Source organism: Schistocerca piceifrons, chromosome 9 (genome assembly GCF_021461385.2).
Source record: "Schistocerca piceifrons isolate TAMUIC-IGC-003096 chromosome 9, iqSchPice1.1, whole genome shotgun sequence".
NCBI classification, from domain to species: Eukaryota; Metazoa; Arthropoda; class Insecta; order Orthoptera; family Acrididae; genus Schistocerca; species Schistocerca piceifrons.
The window spans coordinates 125,582,320-125,601,766 of record NC_060146.1 but is presented as its reverse complement, the minus strand read 5'-3'; the positions used below and the strand labels follow the sequence as shown (position 1 = coordinate 125,601,766).

Here is a 19,447-nt window from a genome sequence, read left to right as displayed (position 1 = left end):
TGACTTAGGTGGACGTCGGTTTCAGTCGGACGAGGAAGCGCAAGAGTGGGCGTAGTTGCATATCCGTCAGGGGCTGATTGCATTCTACGAAACGGGAATCATTTGCCTCGTCTCCCAGTGGGATAATTGTCGTAAGCGTCTGGAGATTACTTTTGAGTAAATCTATTCGGAGGCCCCATTGCGATGAGTCTTTGGTGTTTTCATTTGACTGCTCTAATATGAAAGTTTGCTTATGCACCACTAATATTCCGGTTTGTTTTAATTATTCTCTATACGTGGAAAGGTATTATTGGCAACAATGAATGTTTGTATCATCTTTCAAGTAGGTACGGCATCTGCTTACATAGAGGGCCTGAATATAATGTGGCTGTGAGGGTCCTTTACAAAGTGGTGACTGCATTGCTGTTGTTAGACTGTAATATCGTCGTCATTCTAACCTTAGCCGGAATGATTCTGTACCATTGGCACATGCAGTCCGATTATCGGTGAGAAACTTTGAAGCATTGTGTACGACGTGTCTGTATTTGCATCAGATTAGAATACTGTAATGATTACCAACGCCTTATACAAAACTGTTCGGAATCATATTAAATTATATGTAGCAAAGACACACTGAGTCTCAGCTTTATCTATGATAGCAAAAAATGCCGAAACAATGAATTAAAATTTCTCCTCGTACAAATTTTAATTCATTACTTTGGCCTGTATTCAATATGTACAATAAACTGTTTGGAAATTAGAACGATGAGACGCAGTGGCTGTAACTTCCTGTAAAGAATATCGAGCCGGAACTCTTTTGCCGACGAAGTGCAAGAGCTCGACATTACATGGCCTGGACAAGTCGTTGGAAGTGTCCGCAGTAATAATAAGCCATACTGCCTCTATAACCGTTCACAATTGCTAAAGTGTTGCCGGTGCAGGATCTTTTGCGCGAACTGACCTCTCGACTATGTCCCATAAATGTTCGATGAGAATCATGTGGGGTGATACAGAAGGCCATATCATTCGCTCGAACTGTCCAGGAGGTTCTTGAAACCAATTGCCGCCGCCGCATTGTCATCCATAAAAAATCGTTGTTTGGGAAACAAATGTCCGTGAATGGCTGAAGATTGTCACCAAGTAGCCGAACATAACAATTTACCCTCAATAATCGGTCCATTTGGACCTCAGCACTGAGTCCGTTCCGTGTAAACATAGCCCACACCATTATAGAGTCACGACCAGCTTGCACAATCTCTTGTTGACATCTTATATCCATAGCTTCGTGGGGTTTGCCAAACTCGACGTTTACTGTCATCTCCTACCAACTGAAGTCGGGGCTCATTTTATCAGGCAGCGGTTTCCCAGTAGTCTAACTTAACGCCACATTTCGCTTCACCGTCCTAGCGGATACGTTCATTGTAGGTACCACATTGATGTCTGCTGTTATTTCACACAGTGTTTCTTGTCTGTTAGCACTGACAACTCTATCCAAACGTCGCTGCTATCCGTTGTTAAGTGAAGGATGTCGCCCACTGCGTTGTACGTGGTGAGACCCACTGTCTTAAATTTTGTATTTGCGACACATCCTCGAGATTCTGGGTCCTGGATAACTGAATTTCCTAACAATTTCAGAAATGGCATGTCCCATGTGCCTAGCTCCAACTACCATTCCGTGTTCAAAGTCTGTTAATACCCGTCATACCGCCATAACCATGCCGGAAGCATTTTCCCGTGAATCACCTGAGTTCAAGCGATACCTCCGCCAATGGACTGCCCTTTTATACGTTGTGTACGCGATACTACCGCCATGTATATTCGTGTTATCCCATGACTTTTGTCACGTCATGGTATAATTTATTTTTAATCTAATGGTCAGTCGTTTTCTTTGTAGAGTGAGCTGGACTGAAAATATTTTATCTTTTTCCACAGTAATTAAATAGTGTGCAATTTTTATTTGTTGGTTGCTGCGTGAAATAACAGACACCTGGTTATGCTTTGTTTTACGTTTTAGTAGTCTTTGGAGTTGGGAAACGCCCGACCCGGCGGAAAATTATCAGCGGCAATCAGTTGCGTATTCCAGGATCCCAGTCAAGAGTTTTATGCGGATAATTTCGTAGAGGATTTCTATTTTAGATCCGACGTCCAGCTTGCAGTCTTCAACGAGTTTATTTTTTATTTATTTATTTTTTGTAATTTTGCCGCCACAAATGGGACGAATCGTTTTGGCCTGTACATTACGCCTGTACATTAGCGGATGCCACGCTTTACCGCACACATGCTGGCCGTAAGCACTTCACTTACTCACTCTTTTGCCGATAAATTCGTGCTGTTAAGGCTGATGAATAGCGCAGACTGATATCAGTACTAATAGCGTCATAGTTACTACCGACAGCTCGGAAAACGCATCGAGGGTGCAGTTTCGACCAGGACCGGCTTTGTAACCATACATGTTGCCAGTGAGCGCGCTTATTGCAGTCGGTTGAACAGAACGACCTGCATTTTGTGGTCGCTGGCCAAAAGTTCGCCGCCCTCGATACGCACAACTCTCCACAATATTTGCACTGTCGCACGTGAATGCCCATCCTGAACTGAGCGAGTGAAATCGACCGTTTGCTCGTTTCTCTCGAGCCAGTTAATGCGCGCTGTTCGTGTTCTGTTCTGGACAGGGACGTATATGTCAATTGTTCGCCTCGTTTAACAGAAGCACATTGATTTCCGGGTTTGTTGATGATTGTCAGCTGATACTCGTTCCACGTTAGCTCCATAGCAATTATTATGCTGGTAACCGGTTTCGCTACTAGGTACATCATGAAAAGCAGGATTATTTTAAATGATTGGCGATGTGGTTTCGTTTTTTAAGTTTTAATTTTATTTTTTACATAGGGTTAGTAGAAAACGATAGTTTAAACCCTACAGTCGCGAGATACTGTTGTGCACGGGAGTGAAACTCATACACTGTCGTCTGTTAATACGTCCTTGGTTCGCTCTCACGCCACTTGGAGCGCTGAAAGTATATCGGTCCATCATCTTGCTTTCTTACTGGCTAAATGTTTTAGTCTTCCATGTTCGCTTCCGTTCCATAGTTAACAGACATTGGTTTCATCATAGTGCACTTGTTATTACGACTTCTCATGCGTACCACGCTCTTTGAATTGCGTTGGAAATATGTTACTTGTAATTTGATAGCGTTCTTCCGCAGCCATAATTCTGGGTAGACAAACAATTGCAAATTTGCTTCTGTTTCATATAGAGCCGAAGCTGCTTCCGATGCATGGTGTTCTGCAGACTTATGTGTATCTGTTATTCCTTACGAATCTGAGTCTGAACCGCTTAATTTCAATGCGACGTAAGTTATTGTTCGTATTCTACATTAGTTTTGTTTGCATCCGTTTTCCATGCTTGTCCAAGTTAAGCCATTATAACTGTGTTGGTATTTATCTTTATTATTACTATTTACTATTATTATTATTATAATTTTTACTATCGAATGTCCCCATTGGACAATAAGTAGGTGGTTTGCAATCTTTCTTGAGGGTCTTTCTTATTTTAGCAGTATTTCTTAATTTTTTTCCCGAAGGCTTCCTTTCATTCTTCAGTCCACTTTGGTCAATACAGTTATGGTTCTGTCTCTGGAGTAAACACCCACTTTCTAATTTTACTTCTGAATGTATACCTGTCTGATGTGTTTGTTACGTCAAGCTCTGTTTTTATCATATCCTTCTTAACTTCAGTGAGCCAGGTATTAATGCTCTAAGTGATGTCACATAGTTCAATAGTTAGTGCGTTTCTAGGTAATCTGTCTAGGTGTCCATGGATCTTAAATGTCTCTTTCCTAGCCGGCCAAGCGGTTCTAGGCGCTTCAGTTTGAAACCGTGCGACCGCTACGTCGCAGGTTCGAATCCTGCCTCGGGCATGGATGTGTGCAATGTACTAAGGTTAGTTAGGTTTAAGTGGTTCTATGTTCTAGGAGACTGATGACCTCAGATGTTAATTCCCATAGTGCTCAGAGCCATTTGAACCATTTCGTCTCCTTATGTAAATTTCGATATTTGGATGGTTTGCAGTTTGTTTCCATCTTCTGTCTATTTTTCTAATTCTCTTTCTCTCAACTTTCTTAATTTCTTGTAAATATAGTTTCCAAGTCAATGAAATTGTTTCACTGGCATGTGTGACTGGCGGTTTGATAATTGTATTGTTGTGTTTGATTTTAGTGCGTTTTGAGAGGAAAGTTTTGTCATACAAAATTGAAACAAGTATGGATGCTTTCTTATTGTTATGTTTTCCTTGCATAGTGTGTCGTTCTTTAGCGGATACAGGAGCGACGAACAGAGCCTGTTCGTGAGCATGGGACTCAGATATATATTTACCCTATATCTAATATCAAATATTAAAAACAATACGTATTTTTTTTTGAAGTGCTGACAGCGTCAGTTGCTGACGGTAGATCTGAATGTGGACATACATGAAGATACAAAAGATTTCTAAATCTGTCACTCTTTCATACAATGTCTGTTCACAAGATGTCGAGTTCTGGTCACTATGAAAGTATGTAAATGTTATCCAAGTGTCAAACGCACAAAAGGGGCTTCGTGCATGAATGTTCGAACTTAAGTACAGCCGCCGCTAGAGCTCCGGAGAGGGGATGCTTGCATCTCCTTGGCGGCTGCGTAATCGTCCAGGCAGCGCCCACGTGCTGTGGTGGCTGTTGTAGAAAGCGCGGCGACGTAACTGACTGCGTACGTATTTGAAAGTGCGACCGACCCGATAGCGGCCGGTACCACAGTTGTATCTTTCCACGAAATGAGTGTGTCATTCAGCTTTAAATGGTGTTGTTTCCTGCCACTGAATGACATGCATTTTACAGTGTGTTGCAGAGTACGGACGTCTTGGTGACTAGTGCATTCTTTCTTGCCAAAGCTAAAAATACGACAGTACTTAAGCAAAGGTTTCCTCATGTTGCTACCAGGTACTACGAATAGTGCAATTTAGCAGTAGTCAATCAAAATTCCGGTGGTCTCCATTAATCGCGAGAGTACAAATAATGATGGTAACAAAAATAACGTAGGATACGTGCAACATACTTACAGTGAATACTTGACAAAAGGATTTGTAAGCTGTGACAAATAGTCATGAGTCCATAGAATACCACGTGACTAAAACCAGTTTCCATTTCTTACGAAGCAAAACAGATTATGAATCATTTAATCCACCCAATATTACAGATGAGAGGAATCATTAAGCACAATACGAGCAAAATACTTACGTTACAACTCAAAGACTGCAATACGCATAATATGGTGGTAATTAGGAACATAGCTTCCACTTGATAACAGTCACACCGTCGAAATTGTAATATTAAGTTTTAAAAGTAGATGCTCCTCACCACCAGATTAGCAGACTCAAATGTAAAGTATAAATGAAAAATATTAACATGTAGTAATAGTATTTCGAAAAGCAATAATGCAGATATCCGCGCCTTATTATTCGTATTCAGAGTTCACTGCCACGCCACTTGGAGCGCTGCTGCTGTTCTCTGTTAACGTGTCGTAACACAGGCCCTTCACTTCTGATGTTTTGATATTTTGTGCTGTTATGACACCTAGCAGCGAGAAAGGTAGGCGTCAGACTAATATTAGTTTTTAATTATTTTTCAACTTAATTAACGAAATAAATACTATAGGTTTGCGTTGCAGGCATTCTTAAATCATCATGAGACATTAATTATTGTGAAATAAATTTAGAAACAACTGAATGCCTGTGATTCAGTGGCATAATATACGAATTATTCGTGAAGACGTACTTTCGAATACGCTTATAATTGCAGCTTACTCCTCTGAAACCAAGAGAATATGAACACGTATATCAGGACATCTTCAGGTGTTGCATGTCAACAGATCGCCGGGAAAGTTTGAAGAATTACGTATGTTACGCACGATAAGCATATATTTATGTAATATGTCAAATCAGAAGCACGTTCAGCCGTGTGTATTTCAAATTTTGTTTCACTTACGCGACCAGTTTCGGCGTTTGACTACGCCACCTTCAGGCCGAATCTGATCGTATAAGTAAAACAAAATATGAAATATAGACAGTCAAACGGGTTTTTCATTTGACATTTCGTACTGAACACATTAAGTCCCTAAAGAATTCTGTATGATGTTGAACTTAGAGAGACTTGATATATTTCTCTTTTCCGTTCTTATTACGATAGGAGTTTGCCTTGACATGCAGGAGTTTTCTAATAAGTCTATTGATTCACAAGTTGTTACATTTCACTTGACTTTCTGATACACGAATACTTCTGTAAATGTAATTATTGTTGCTTCAAACGTGCATGTGTAGAAGATTCTTGCTGTTATGGCTCTGACGTAGCAACAACTGTCGAATTTATTTCTTTCGTGTTGGGAAAAAGTTTTATTGCACTTGACGTTTTACTATCACGTGTATGTGGTTTTCCCTTCAGCTGAAGCTGTGGTGGATTATTTTGTACTTTGAATGATGTAGATTTCGCATACCACATGAGTTTCCCATGTTGCACATTCATTGATTTCAATGGAAGCGTGATGAAAGAAAACGTCATGTCGTTGAGCAGATACGTCCTTCTCCGAAATGTCCGGTCTTCTGCTGTTTAGTAGTCATTTTCCGTCTTAAAAATTAAGCGGTTGGTTGGTCAAGTTGGGGGAGGGGACCAAACAGCGAGGTCATCGGTCCAAAAAAGTAAATGTCATTATTCATCAAATACCTGTATGTTACAAAATAATCGTAAATAAACTGCTCGTAATGTGGCGCTTCATACTTCCCAGGGTCCATAGGAAACTAAAGACATATAAATGTGGTGTATTTTTTTTAAAATTGCTGGTTTTTATGGCACTACATACCTGTAGGAAAAACCATGCTAGAAATCAATACAAACAACATTATTCGCAGTCATCCGATGCTGTATAGAGAAGTGTACCTTCCTGTCCACTAGGAGCGCTACTGTCGCACTGTATAACAAAAATAGGGAGGAGTGACGTTACTGTGTGAGTTAGACTGTGGTAGCAAACCTCAAATTTAGGGAGGAGGACGATTAAACTAATACGTACTGTGTAATTTCGGGGAGAAACTTGGAGAGAACAGTTATCGCAAAGTAACGTGAGCAACGAATTTCTATTCTGTTATCGATTTTGCTGTAGGTTAAACATGAGTAATCTTAATTCTTTTACAAGAAAGTGTTTCATACTTAGCAAAACCTTTGTGTGATGTGGGGTACATCGTTTTCACTCCGTTACAAGAACACTGTAGAAATTTCTCTAGAAAATCTCTCCAAGATTTGCTCATCATCGACTGTAGCTTCCTCTGTTAACGTCCGATGGTAGTTACAGAAGTGTTTACCAAACGACGGCCAGCGTAATAGGAAATCATGTTGTACGAGAGACAGTAATGTGTTGTTTTTCATTTGCAGTAACATGTCCGTAGCAACTGTTGAAATCTCCGCGACGATGTGCCGTACCACACCGTTAGAGAAGCGAAATCAAAATGGCACTGCCAGTGCCACAATTAGTCAGCACGTGGCCCATAGAGAACTCTTGTCTTCGGTTTGTTTTAGGACTAAAAGTTTGCGATGTAAAAGAAAACGCCACTTTACTTTGGTCCCAAAAAGTACAAGTACATTTCCTAGGATGGGTATGGTCAAACAGACGTTTAAAACATTAATTCTTTTCGCACTGCGTGAAAATATAAAAGCTATGTTACTGCAGTCATATTTTTAATACATATTCGATTCATTAAACTATTTAAAATAATAAAGTTAGTTCATAGAATGAAATAAGGTATTCAACATTATTAAATCAAATTAAACAAAAGATTTGTACTTAAAACCAAATTGTACGTATGAAAATAAAACCACAATCGCTATCGTACGGATTTTAAAAAATTATCGTTTTGTAATTAATGGATACCAAATCTTTATATTACGAGCATAGAGCTTTAGCCACTATGCTACGTAGCTACTGGACTCACACAGCTTTATTTTTAATGGTTTTGTGCCTCTCGACAGCCAAACCCACACCACTCTATGAGTGGTTTGAAAAAGTCAAGCCCTCCCCTGATGTCCCAAAGGAAAATAAATCTTTACTGTCTTTGGAGGTAAATGAATTATAACGACAACATTTTACTATCAGATTAAACACCAATAATTGATACCTACACTGTTATATATGTTGCACATAGAATCTACTTAAAGGAAACCTAGTAGCGTATATAACGAAACAAATAAGCTTACCTTAATTCTCCAGCGTTTCTTGTTTTTCTGTAGTACAATTTCGCAATGGTAAGATAAAATTATATTTGATTCTCTTAATATCTCCTACTGTTGCTAAATAGCAGTGTTGTATCCCATTAGTCCACAACAACTGGCAAACTCAAGAGCCGTGAAACAATGACACGTTATACAACAATATTGTCCACCAACAAGGTAGGAACGGTCACTCTAGAGGCTTGTATCGAAAGTATTGAAAGAAAAGGAAATTCGCTACGGGAGGAATGACGACTGTAATAACAGACCTACAAAAATAAATGCAGTATCAGTCTATTACTTCCTTATTGCTAATAATCAGAAGCCTGCGCTAATTGATCAGGTTTTACCAGTTCGGACAAGATTAGGGAATTTGCCTGTATTTTTTTTTTTTTTTTTTTGTATTGTCGACTTACAACACATACTGTAGGGTGTGCCCATCACTCACTTTTAGAAATGAGCTAAAGTTGTTACTACTCATTGTAGATTTGGACACCACCGCCTTTCCTTTAGACAGCAGACAGATTAACTGTCATATTTAATATCACAGATTTTTTACACTCGGGCGGTAGATATCCTATTGCACGGAAACAGTAAAATTTGATAACTCTTGCTACGTGGCTAATCCAGTACTGGGCGCAGCAATTAATAATGTACCGTTTCATACAATAGTTCTTATTCTTTTCCCTGTGAACGTGTAGTCTTGTCTTAGTGTGAAGGCAAGTTAGCTCTTCTGTACTATCGCACTTATTGTAACTCTCTTCAGACTAAAATTGAACTGATTTTTACAATGATAAATATGGAGCAGCTTAAATGACAGATCCACCTGTAAATACGAGGGTTGGAACTATAATAGTGGCGACTATTTCCTTATAGCTCGTTCAAAATAGATACGTGTTTCAAAGTTTTACTGACCTTCAAAGTAGCCACCAGCACTGTGTATAACCCGTTGCCAGCGATGTGGAAGTCGCAGCATACTCTTAGCAGTGCGTTGTGTTGACACTTCGAGCTGCGCGGTCTATTGCACGACGAATTTGTAGCAGTTCTGAAGCGAATGCCGTGAAGTGTTTGCTTCAGTTGAGAAATCGAGTTGAACTCACGAGGGCTTAAGTCAGGGGAGTGCAGTAGGTGGTATAGCACTTAGCAGCAGTCAAACAAATCAGTAACAGCTTGCACTGTATGTGCTTGAGCATTGTCCTGCAAAACGATGGCCATCACTTCTCTCTCTATGCTGTTCATTTTTTGGAACACAACCTACGACCATCTTAGGGACAGAAGTGATGAGACTTTCTGCAGGACCTGACCATTATTTTCAAAGACAAATGCTCAGCGCGTACAGTGCTATACCACCTACTGCACTCACCTGACTCAAGCCATCGTGATTTCAACATGATTTATAAACTGAAGGAAACACTTGACGCTATTCACTTCAGAACTGCTACAAATTCGGCGGGCAATAGACCGCGCCGCTCGAAGTGTCAAGACACCTGGAACTGCTAAGAGTATCCTACGACTTCAACGTCGCTGACAACGGGTTATATACAATGCTGGTGACTACTTTGAAGGTCAGTAAAACTTTGAAATACGTATCTCTTTTGTACGAGCTGTAAATAAATAGTTGCCACTATTATAGTTCCAACCCTCGTACATTACTGTAAAAGATTAAGTAGATACCTTCATTTTCTCCCTTGAACTAAGTCCTCTTAACCTGAACTAAATGTCGTGTCCTAATAGAGGACAGAGGGAAGACAGGAGGTTTAAGGTCAGCCTGCAAATTTCCGAGCGGTGAAGAGCAAACGCGGAAAGACAAATTTCCAGTGAAGGCAGGTGGATGACTTGGAACAGCGCCAAATACTGTCGCAGGGCTTCTTCGAGAGGCGCGGATTCTGGGACTCGACTGGACGCTTGCACCAGGACGCTTATGGGGTTTGATTAGCACTGTTTATTAGGAATCAGACTAACTGCTACACTGAAGGCTAATTCTAAACACTAGAAAAAGCAAAGGAGGCAACTGGTTGCACAACAGAAGTCAGTGTCTGAATCCAAGGGGGTGGGTTCCAACAGAAGTAGCTAACACTAGGAGCACGATACGTAACCACTTGCGAGCAGCACTCCAAGTGAGAAAAGCGGACGCGTCGGAGCTTACGGAGGCTGCCCACGAGAGACAAGGAGTCGGAGCCGCGGCGATATGACTGAGAACTCCCCACCAAATACAAAAAACATGGGGTGTTTGTTATATCCTAGCCAGTAATGCCACCCGAGCCCGCTGCCAAAAGGTTGGCAGCATCAGAGTCCGGACGCCGTCCGCATAAGCAGCGCCAGCGAGACAGGAAATCGCCGCAAGTCTGCGCGCGCCACCGCTGGCTTCTGGTTTCTTAAGCGCTGGAGTCGCGAGCGCTAGGACAGTTCTGTATTCGCCGCTCAGTTGTACACTCGCCACCGAATTGTGTACTTGCTAGTCAGTTGTGTGTTCATCGCAGCAGAGTTGTTGTTTGTCGTCAGCCGACGCTGACCTAGCCGCTCCGACTCGAACTAGACAGATTTCTGTAGACACGGAGTTCACTACTGTGTTTCTGTATCTTCGTTAATAAAGATAAGTACCGACTTTTATTTAATCAGAGTGTTTGGGTTTTCATCTTTCTGTTCACTGTTCCAGCGGACCGGTCGGCCCGCTATTAAAAGTGTGGCGGTGACTTCGTGAGTCGTTTCTACAGCGAATTGTTTGTCGCTACGAACGCCGCCACAAAAGTGTTAAAGACTCGTGACGGCGCAGTATTTCTCCCATCCTACGGTCGACCCACTAACCAGTCGGCACTTAATCAGCTTCGGCTAACCTGACGAGTCTCTCTGCAACTCCAGGGCGTCCTTGGCCAAACGCATTCAGATTCCGCCCCTACTCGGTAGGTAGGGATGCTCCTAGACTTCACATTAGCAGACTCCAAGTTTGGTATCAACAGCATTCAGCTGAAAGCATAACGTCACTGCCACTCCTATTATGGCCAGCAACCCCAGTGTTCAAATGGTTCAAATGGCTCTGAGCACTATGGGGCTTAACATCTGAGGTCATCAGTCCCCTAGAACTTAGAACTACTTAAACCTAATGAACCTAAGGACATCACACACATCCATTCCCGAGGCAGGATTCGAACCTACGAACGTAGCGGTCGCGCGGTTCCAGATTGAAGCGCCTTGAACCACTCGGCCAGACCGACCGGCTAACAGCAGCGTTTTACGTCAGTTGGTTCCGTCCTCCACCCTTCTTTGGGTGGGGCTCTTGTAGTAGCACTCCAACCCACTGACGTTGCAATTCTCAGGAGCAAGTATCAAGCTTGCTGCCGGCCAGTGTGGCCGAGCGTTTCTACGCGCTTGAGTCTGGAACTGCGCGACTGCTGCGGTCGTAGGTTCGAATCCTGCCTCGGGAATGGATGTGTGTGGTGTCCTTGGGTTGGTTAGGTTTAAGTAGTTCTAAGTTCTAGGGGACTGATGACCTCAGATGTTAAGTCCCATAGTGCTCAGAGCCATTTGAACCAACTGAATCATCAAGCTTCCTGCCTCTGCTAAGAAGTGCCTTTTCGTGGCCATATTATACTTTGAGGGCTTATAATAGCATCTAGGCGGTGGATGGAGTTACCAGGTGATTCTCTGAAATGAGACTTCTCCACTGCGACAGCTGCCCAGAGCGTCTGCAATTTGGACGGCTCTACTGCTGATCATTATCTCCGGTAAGCCAACGCTGCCACTTTTGCCTCCTCTCTGCAATGTGCCTCTGATTTCCTACCTTGGAGTGCTCTTGATGTCTCCCAATGGTCATAAGCGTAACAACGTACAAGTCATTAAGCCATGAATATACGACATCACTCACCGAAATCACTCACCTAAGCGACAGTAGCAGCTCAGTCGCTGCAGATAGTCTACGGCGCCGGCAAAGTCAGTGCGTCATCACAGCAGGCAACCACCAGGAGGAGAGCTCGCCCTGTGTCTCGGTCCCTGAAATAATCCAGAAAAAACGCAAAATATTAATAAAACGAACACCGAAATTTTTCGAAACTGTAAATAGAGTGGGACAGGGAGATGAAATGTCTCCATTATTAGGTTACTCAAATGCGTGTTGATGAAAACACCACAAGAATGGGTAGAGAGAACAGAAGAAAAAGGAATAAACAAAATGAGATTTGGAAAGAAGAAAGGGAGAGAGCCTTTAAAAGGGAATTCAAAAACCAATTATCATAGATATAGCTTTAAAAAGTGTTTTAATGTAACGAAATTGTTTCATAAAAGTTTTCATCCCCTGTTTGACTCCATTAGAAGTTGAATTTCGAAAGAAAACTAACACATATTTCGTTGTTTGCAACCAAAAACCGGAATACAAATTATCATATACTTAGCTTTAAAAATGCTTCCATAAAGTGATATTTTCATAAAATTCGTCATCCTATATTTTACCCCTTCGTACAAGTTAGTAAATCTAGTTAAATTCTAAAAAAACAATGGAACACTTAATTCTTATTTCTAAATGAGAAGTCAAATGCCAATTTTCGTAGATAGAGTGTTAAAAATGGTGTAACAGTTCTTTAATAACGATCTATTTTTTAAAACCTTTCCCTCACTATTTTACCCAATTAGGGATTGAATTTCCAAAATTGCTGTAACACAATCTTACTTTTGTTTCTGAACGAGGAACCAAATACCAATTTTCGTGCTTCTAGCTTCAAAATTGCCTTAATAGCGTCATATTTTCATAAAACATTTCATGCCTTATTTCACCCTCTTAGTGTTGGAATTAGGAAAAATCCCTTCTTCAGCAATACCTGAAGTATAAATCAGCACCCTCTCCAAAATTCTATTATTAGCGTTTTATGCTGCGCTACGATGTGTCAGTGAATTACTCAGCTTCAGAACCAAAGAACACTATAAATTGAAACAATCAGTGCCGTCACAATGAAATCATTATTTTCATTATACACTGGAACTTATCTGCAGACAAATGCATACGTTATACAGATTAAATTATATTGTTTCTGCAGTTTCTCACTCTGCGGGGAAGTGTGAGCTGTTATGAAACATCCTGGCAGATTAAATCTGTGTGCCACCACAGGACTCGAAAACGAGACTCTAGCCTTCTGCGGGCAAGTGCTCTACCATCAAAGCTGCCCAAAAATTACTCACAACTCGTACTCACAGCTTTACATCCGCCACAACACCTCCAAAACATGAGAACCAAAGCTGTGACGACGGGTCGTTAGTCGTGCTTTAGTAGCTCTGCTGGTAGAGTAGTTGCCCATGAAAGGCAAAGGTACCGGATTCGAGTCTTGGTCTGGCACATAGTTCAGTCTGCCAGAAAATAAAGAAAAACTCCTTCCGGCAACAAATTTACCGAAGCGCAAGGAAATAACATAACAACCTGTTCCCTAATGGTAAATGAATTTGCAAAACTGTAACAAAATCATGAATCTTCCTTCTACCCCCAGATTATTTTACAAAAATACACTAAAATAATATAATGACAAGCAGAATGGCGTACAGTAATTATTTAGAATTCACTACTAGGTAAGTCTTCACTGTATACCAGATAGACGTTGGCAAATACAAGACAATCTACATAGAAATGCAACCAACTGTATCATCTACAAGGAAAATGCAAAACACTTATGAAATACAGTAACTATTACCAATACGTGATTGCTTGACACCTGCCTTACCGTGATTTCCAAGACACAATAGTAATCACTCACTCATATGATACCACGGTCATGCTACCCAGATAAATTTTAAAAAAGTTGTAGAGCTATCAAATTCCTCAGACCTCACCAGATTCGTTTTTTTTCTCTCTTTTCTTTTCAATCATGCCTCTTGACTGGTTTAATGCGGCCCGCCACGAATTCCTGTCCTGTGCCAACCTCTTCATCTCAAAGTAGCACTTAAAACCTACTTCCCCAATTATTTGCTGGATGTACTCAAATCTCTGTCTTCCTCTACAATTTTTGCCTTCTACATCTCTCTCTAGTACCATGGAAGTCATTCCCTCATGTCTTCACAGATGTCCTATCATTCTGTCCCTTCTCCTTGTCAGTGTTTTCTACATATTCCTTTCCTCTCCGATTCTGCCCAGAATATTTAATCCGGCGGCCTTCAGCCGCTTCGCATGGTGATCTCATATATGTATACGATTTATCTTATTCCTAAATTTAACTGTGTCACGTCTTTTCAAAATTGAATTTATTCTAAAGCATCTGTTTGGAGGCCTTCAGCCGCGAAGCAAATTTTATTCTTTCAAAAGTGTATTCGTGAACTAAATGATAATAAATTACAATTGTGAAATGAATGCGACTGCAACTCTCTTTCCCTCTCCACAAACCTAATCACCTGATCAGCCCTGCGTGATTTAACGGGCGTTTCAGACTGATTGCATAAGTGGCTGAGATGGACCAACATGTTACTGACTTGCTCAATTTGTGAAGCTCTTTCACTTGAATAAATCATCAAAATTCTCTGAAATAGTAATCATTTATTTACCTGTGCATGTACATCACGTCTACCGATTTGTGTCCCATCTGGATAATTCCTTCGTGGTGTGTCGTTTCTTTTTCTTAGAGTGTAAGAATAATAATAAAAGAAAATACGTTTCCTGAAAGGGTCTGCGATCGCTGTGGACATTGTGAATAAAACTGTCTACATCACTCAGTATACACTGGTGTCCAAAATTAATCTAATTCAGGATATAATAATACGAACTGTCAGCAGGTGTCAGTACGATCGTATTCTGCATTGAGGATGGCATTCCGGTCAATAGACAACAACGCGGAGGATGACGTCAGGACAACTATCAAAGAGGGTAATGTTTTCCGGGTAGTCCCACATCCACAATTGTTGTGTACATAGGCACAGACTGTGTAGTATGGCACAGAGAAGACGCCCACCAGATACACTGCGGAGGAGGGCCACACGAAGAATGATAGCAGGACAGTCGCGAACTGATATGGCCCGATGGCTTAATGGGAATCTTTCTGGTGTTTTTCGGATGAGGCGATGGTTTATGGAGACCGAAGCTGTATCCCGAAAATAACCAGAGAGCCAACCACGAGTGGCACCAGAAAGAGAAGGTCGTCATTTGGGTGTAAGGGCACGACGGTATCGCTTTATTACCGCACGGAAACTTGTATCTGACATTGGACGTGTTGTATCTAGGCAAACGGTGTAAAGGAAGCTTCGATAGTGTGGCCTTTTTTGTCGGAGACCTATTGTATGTGTACCTTTGACGCATCATCACAGAAAGAAAGCCGGCCGAAGTGGCCGTGCGGTTAAAGGCGCTGCAGTCTGGAATCGCAAGACCGCTACGGTCGCAGGTTCGAATCCTGCCTCGGGCATGGATGTTTGTGATGTCCTTAGGTTAGATAGGTTTAACTAGTTCTAAGTTCTGGGGGACTAATGATCTCAGCAGTTGAGTCCCATAGTGCTCAGAGCCATTTTGAACAGAAAGAGACATCTACAATGGAGCCGTCAACTTGGCACTTGGATGGTGGAACAGTGGACCAATGTTCTTTTTACAGATAGGTCCCGATTTGGTCCGGAGAGTGATTATCGACGGTTTCCTATCTGTAGGGACCCGAACATTGTAGAAAGAGATCGATACCGAGGAAGATCCCTAATGGTGTGGGCAGGGGTATGTTGACCATTTGAACACCTCTCCATGAAATTGTATGGGAGAATAGGCAAGGTTTAACTGCTACAGGTATTGTGACGCCATCTTTGGACCCCATGTACGGTACTTGCGAAGTGTTGTTGGCCCAGATTTCGTACTGACGGACACTAATGCTCGACGTAGTAGAGCACGGATGGTTGATGTTTTCTTGGAAAAGGAAGACATTGCATGCATGGCACGGTCTGCTCCCTCTCCCTGTTTGAATTCCATAGAGCATGTCTGGATGCACTAGGGAGACGGGTTGCATAACTTCAGCATCCAGCAACCACTCTCCAAGACTTGCCAGCGTCTCTGTAGGAAGAATGGGCGTTATTGCCTCAATATGACATTGAAGACATCATTCACTGAATGTGTCGTCATTGTCAGGCCTGGCCGGCCTCTGTGGCCGAGTGGATGTAGGCGCTTCAGTGCAGCACCGCGCTGCTGCTATTGTCGCAGGTTCGAATCCTGTCTCGTGCATGGATGTGTGTGGTGTCTTTAGGTTAGTTAGGTTTAACTAGTTCTATGTCTAGGGGACTGATGACCTCAAATGTTAAATCCCATAGTGCTCAGAGCCATTTGAACCATCTGTCAGGCCTGTATTGGTGCCAGAGGTGGTCGCACCAGATCCTGAGCACATTATCCAGTTGTCGGAATGTGTGTGCAAATCCGATAATTTTGAAAAAACGAAGAACTTTTTCGTCTGCACTTATCCATGCTGCAGTTGTTTATTTTCTGTATTGTTTACACGGTTTCTACTTTACTATCACCTGTTTATACTGTTTTGTTGCGAAATAAACGCAGTCTCGCACAATTTCTGTATGTTTTAATCTAAACACCAGTGTATTTATTTACAGTGACGTTTCGGCTACTGTCATCGTCAGATCAAATACAGAACTTGTAAATCCATGTTCAGTGTCACCTTCAAGAGGATATGTTTGTAAGTGCGATATCAAGTGCTAATTTGTGCTGACGCCCCGCTTACACATAGGTTTTCCTAAATCGGACAATGAACATCGCTTACAAATTGTGACTTTAGACCTGATGATGCCAGTGCCCGAAACGTCGTCATAAATATAGTCGTATATTAAGCTATCTAGAAGGCTGTATTCAGAAATCGAGCTCTGAGGCGGCTTCGGTGTTCCTCCGGGCTATTTTGCAATAGTGTGGTAGAGTTATCGGCCTTTGGGCGGCCGGAAACTATAATAAAACTGTAGAGCCATTGTACGGTGTTTACGCCATGGCCCCACGGCAGACCGCTGGCTAGCTGGCTCCATTCCGCCGGAAATTAAACGACGCCCCCAAACAAACAACAGCCATAAAATATACGCGGTCATGTTATTTGTAGCGGTCCGCCATCGATATCGGGGCTACTGTTTCCTCCCTCCACCCCTCTCCCATCTCCCGCCAACCCCCTCTCTGTTTCTCCTCTCCACGGGAGCGCTGCCAAGTAGAACGCAGCTGGTGCAGTCGGGATGCGCGTCCTTCCTGCCAGGCCTTCCCAGAGGAAGTGTTTGCTGTTGGCCGGAGCGAAGACAGCGCCCACCTGGTGGCCTGTGTTCCCGGCGCAGCGCCGTATGCAGTCAACAGATGAGAGACCACGCGGCTGTGGCAACAGATCCGTATCGTGAAGGGAACGCAAGGCATCCAGTAGTAAAGTTCGCTGACGACATAGTTCTTGTAGCCGGAGTTACGAAAGAATTAGATCTACGAAATAAACGATTACTGCTTCAGTCACTTCTTACTTCGTTGTTCTGTGCAAATCTGTACCAAGCGGCATCCTCTTTCATTCCTTACCCCCATTCCATATTCACCTACCACGTTTCCTTCTCTTCCTTCTCCTACTATCGAATTCCAGTCATCCAAGACTATTAAATTTTCGCCTCCCTTCACTATCTGAATAATTTCTTTTATCTCATCGTACACTTCATCACTCTCTTCGTCATCTGCGGAACTAGTTGGCATATAAATTTGTACTACTGTGGTAGCCATGGGCTTCGTGTCTATCTTGGCCACAATAATGCATTCACTATGCTGTTTGTAGTAGCACACCCGCATTCCTATTTTTTATTCATTATTAATGCTACTCCTGCATTACCCCTATTTGATTTTGTATTTATAACCCTGTATTCACCAGACCAGAAGTTTCGTTCCTCCTGCCACGGAACTTCACTAATTCCCACTATATCTAAATTTAACCTATCCATTTCCCTTTTTAAATTTTATAACCTACTTGCCTGATCAAGTGATCTGATATTCCACGTTCCAATCTGTAGAACACCAGTTTTCTTTCTCCTGATAACAACGTCCTCCTGAGTAGTCCCCTCCCGGATATACGAATAGGGGACTGTTTTACCTCCGTAATACCTTACCGAAGAGCACGCCATCATCATTTAACCATACAGAAAAGCTGCATGCCGTCAGGAAAAATTACGGCTGTAGTTTCCCCTTGCTTTCAGCCGTTAGCAGTACCAGCACAGCAAGGTCGGTTTGTTAGTGTTACAAGGCCAGATCAGTCAATCATCCAGACTGTTGCCCTTTCTTACTAATTGCTGGTAAATATTTCGGCGTGTGAGGCCGAGGTTCACTATACTCTCCAGTTCCTAACGTTTCCTCCTGAACTGCTCTTGGCAGTTTCGGAAGCGTTGCTCCTCCGATGAGTGTCCCCAATTGAAGGGTCGGACGGTGGACTGTACGGCTGCTCCCGGCGGAGAATCGAGTCTTCCCTCGGGCATGGGTGTGTGTGTTTCTCATTTGGATAGTTTCGATTAAGTAGTGTGTAAGATGAGGGACTGATGACCTTAACAGTTAAGTCCCATGAGATTTCACACACATTTGAAGGGTCGGACGCCTGATAGAGCCGTATATACTGTAGAAAAAGTGGGCGTGGCCAGAGATACACGTGATAAGCAGAGATGATCCTTGACAAAGATAAAACTCAATTATCGATTGTCGTCTTGTCAAAGATAAAAATGTGTTTAACGATTGTGCAGAACTACTGTTTATATGTCGCTATTTTTCATGGTCTGTTCTTTCCTATTAAAATCATTTCTATGTTTATATATTTCAAGGGACTCTCCAAACAGCATTGATAATAATAGTCGGTCGTCGTAGATAAAATTTTGGTCTCAGAAAACTTCGCTTCGTGACTTTGTGGCTGAAGAGCATGCTCTGCCACACCCGATTTGTCTATTATTCCTAGTCGGCAAGGACTTCTGTGTTCCTTTAGCAACTCACGCTTCTCTTGGTTGTTCGAATATAAACTTTACCACACGTACAAGGTAATTTATATACGGCACATGCTGACAAGGAAGGACGTATATCCTTCACAGATCAGAGTACTTGTTTGTTTCTCAAAAAACCGGTCGAATGTTATGTTTCTGTAAAATATTTCCGATCTGATCTGTTACATTTTTAATAAAGTGCAGAGAAACAGTACTATTCCATATTGATTTCGAGCTTGCCCTTCAGCATTCGTTATTTGGTCGTAGAATTCTATTTACTTCTTTCCC

At 42.1% G+C, this 19,447-nt stretch overlaps 1 protein-coding gene across 1 annotated transcript in view; it reads right to left on the bottom strand.

Moving 5' to 3' along the window:
- LOC124716750 (connectin-like) overlaps positions 1–19,447 on the bottom strand; it is a 417,126-nt gene that overhangs the window by 111,134 nt on the left and 286,545 nt on the right. Inside the window, exon 4 of the mRNA XM_047243292.1 lies at positions 12,133–12,244. The gene's annotated coding sequence lies outside the window, so the exon portion shown is untranslated. The remainder of the gene's footprint in view (positions 1–12,132; positions 12,245–19,447) is intronic.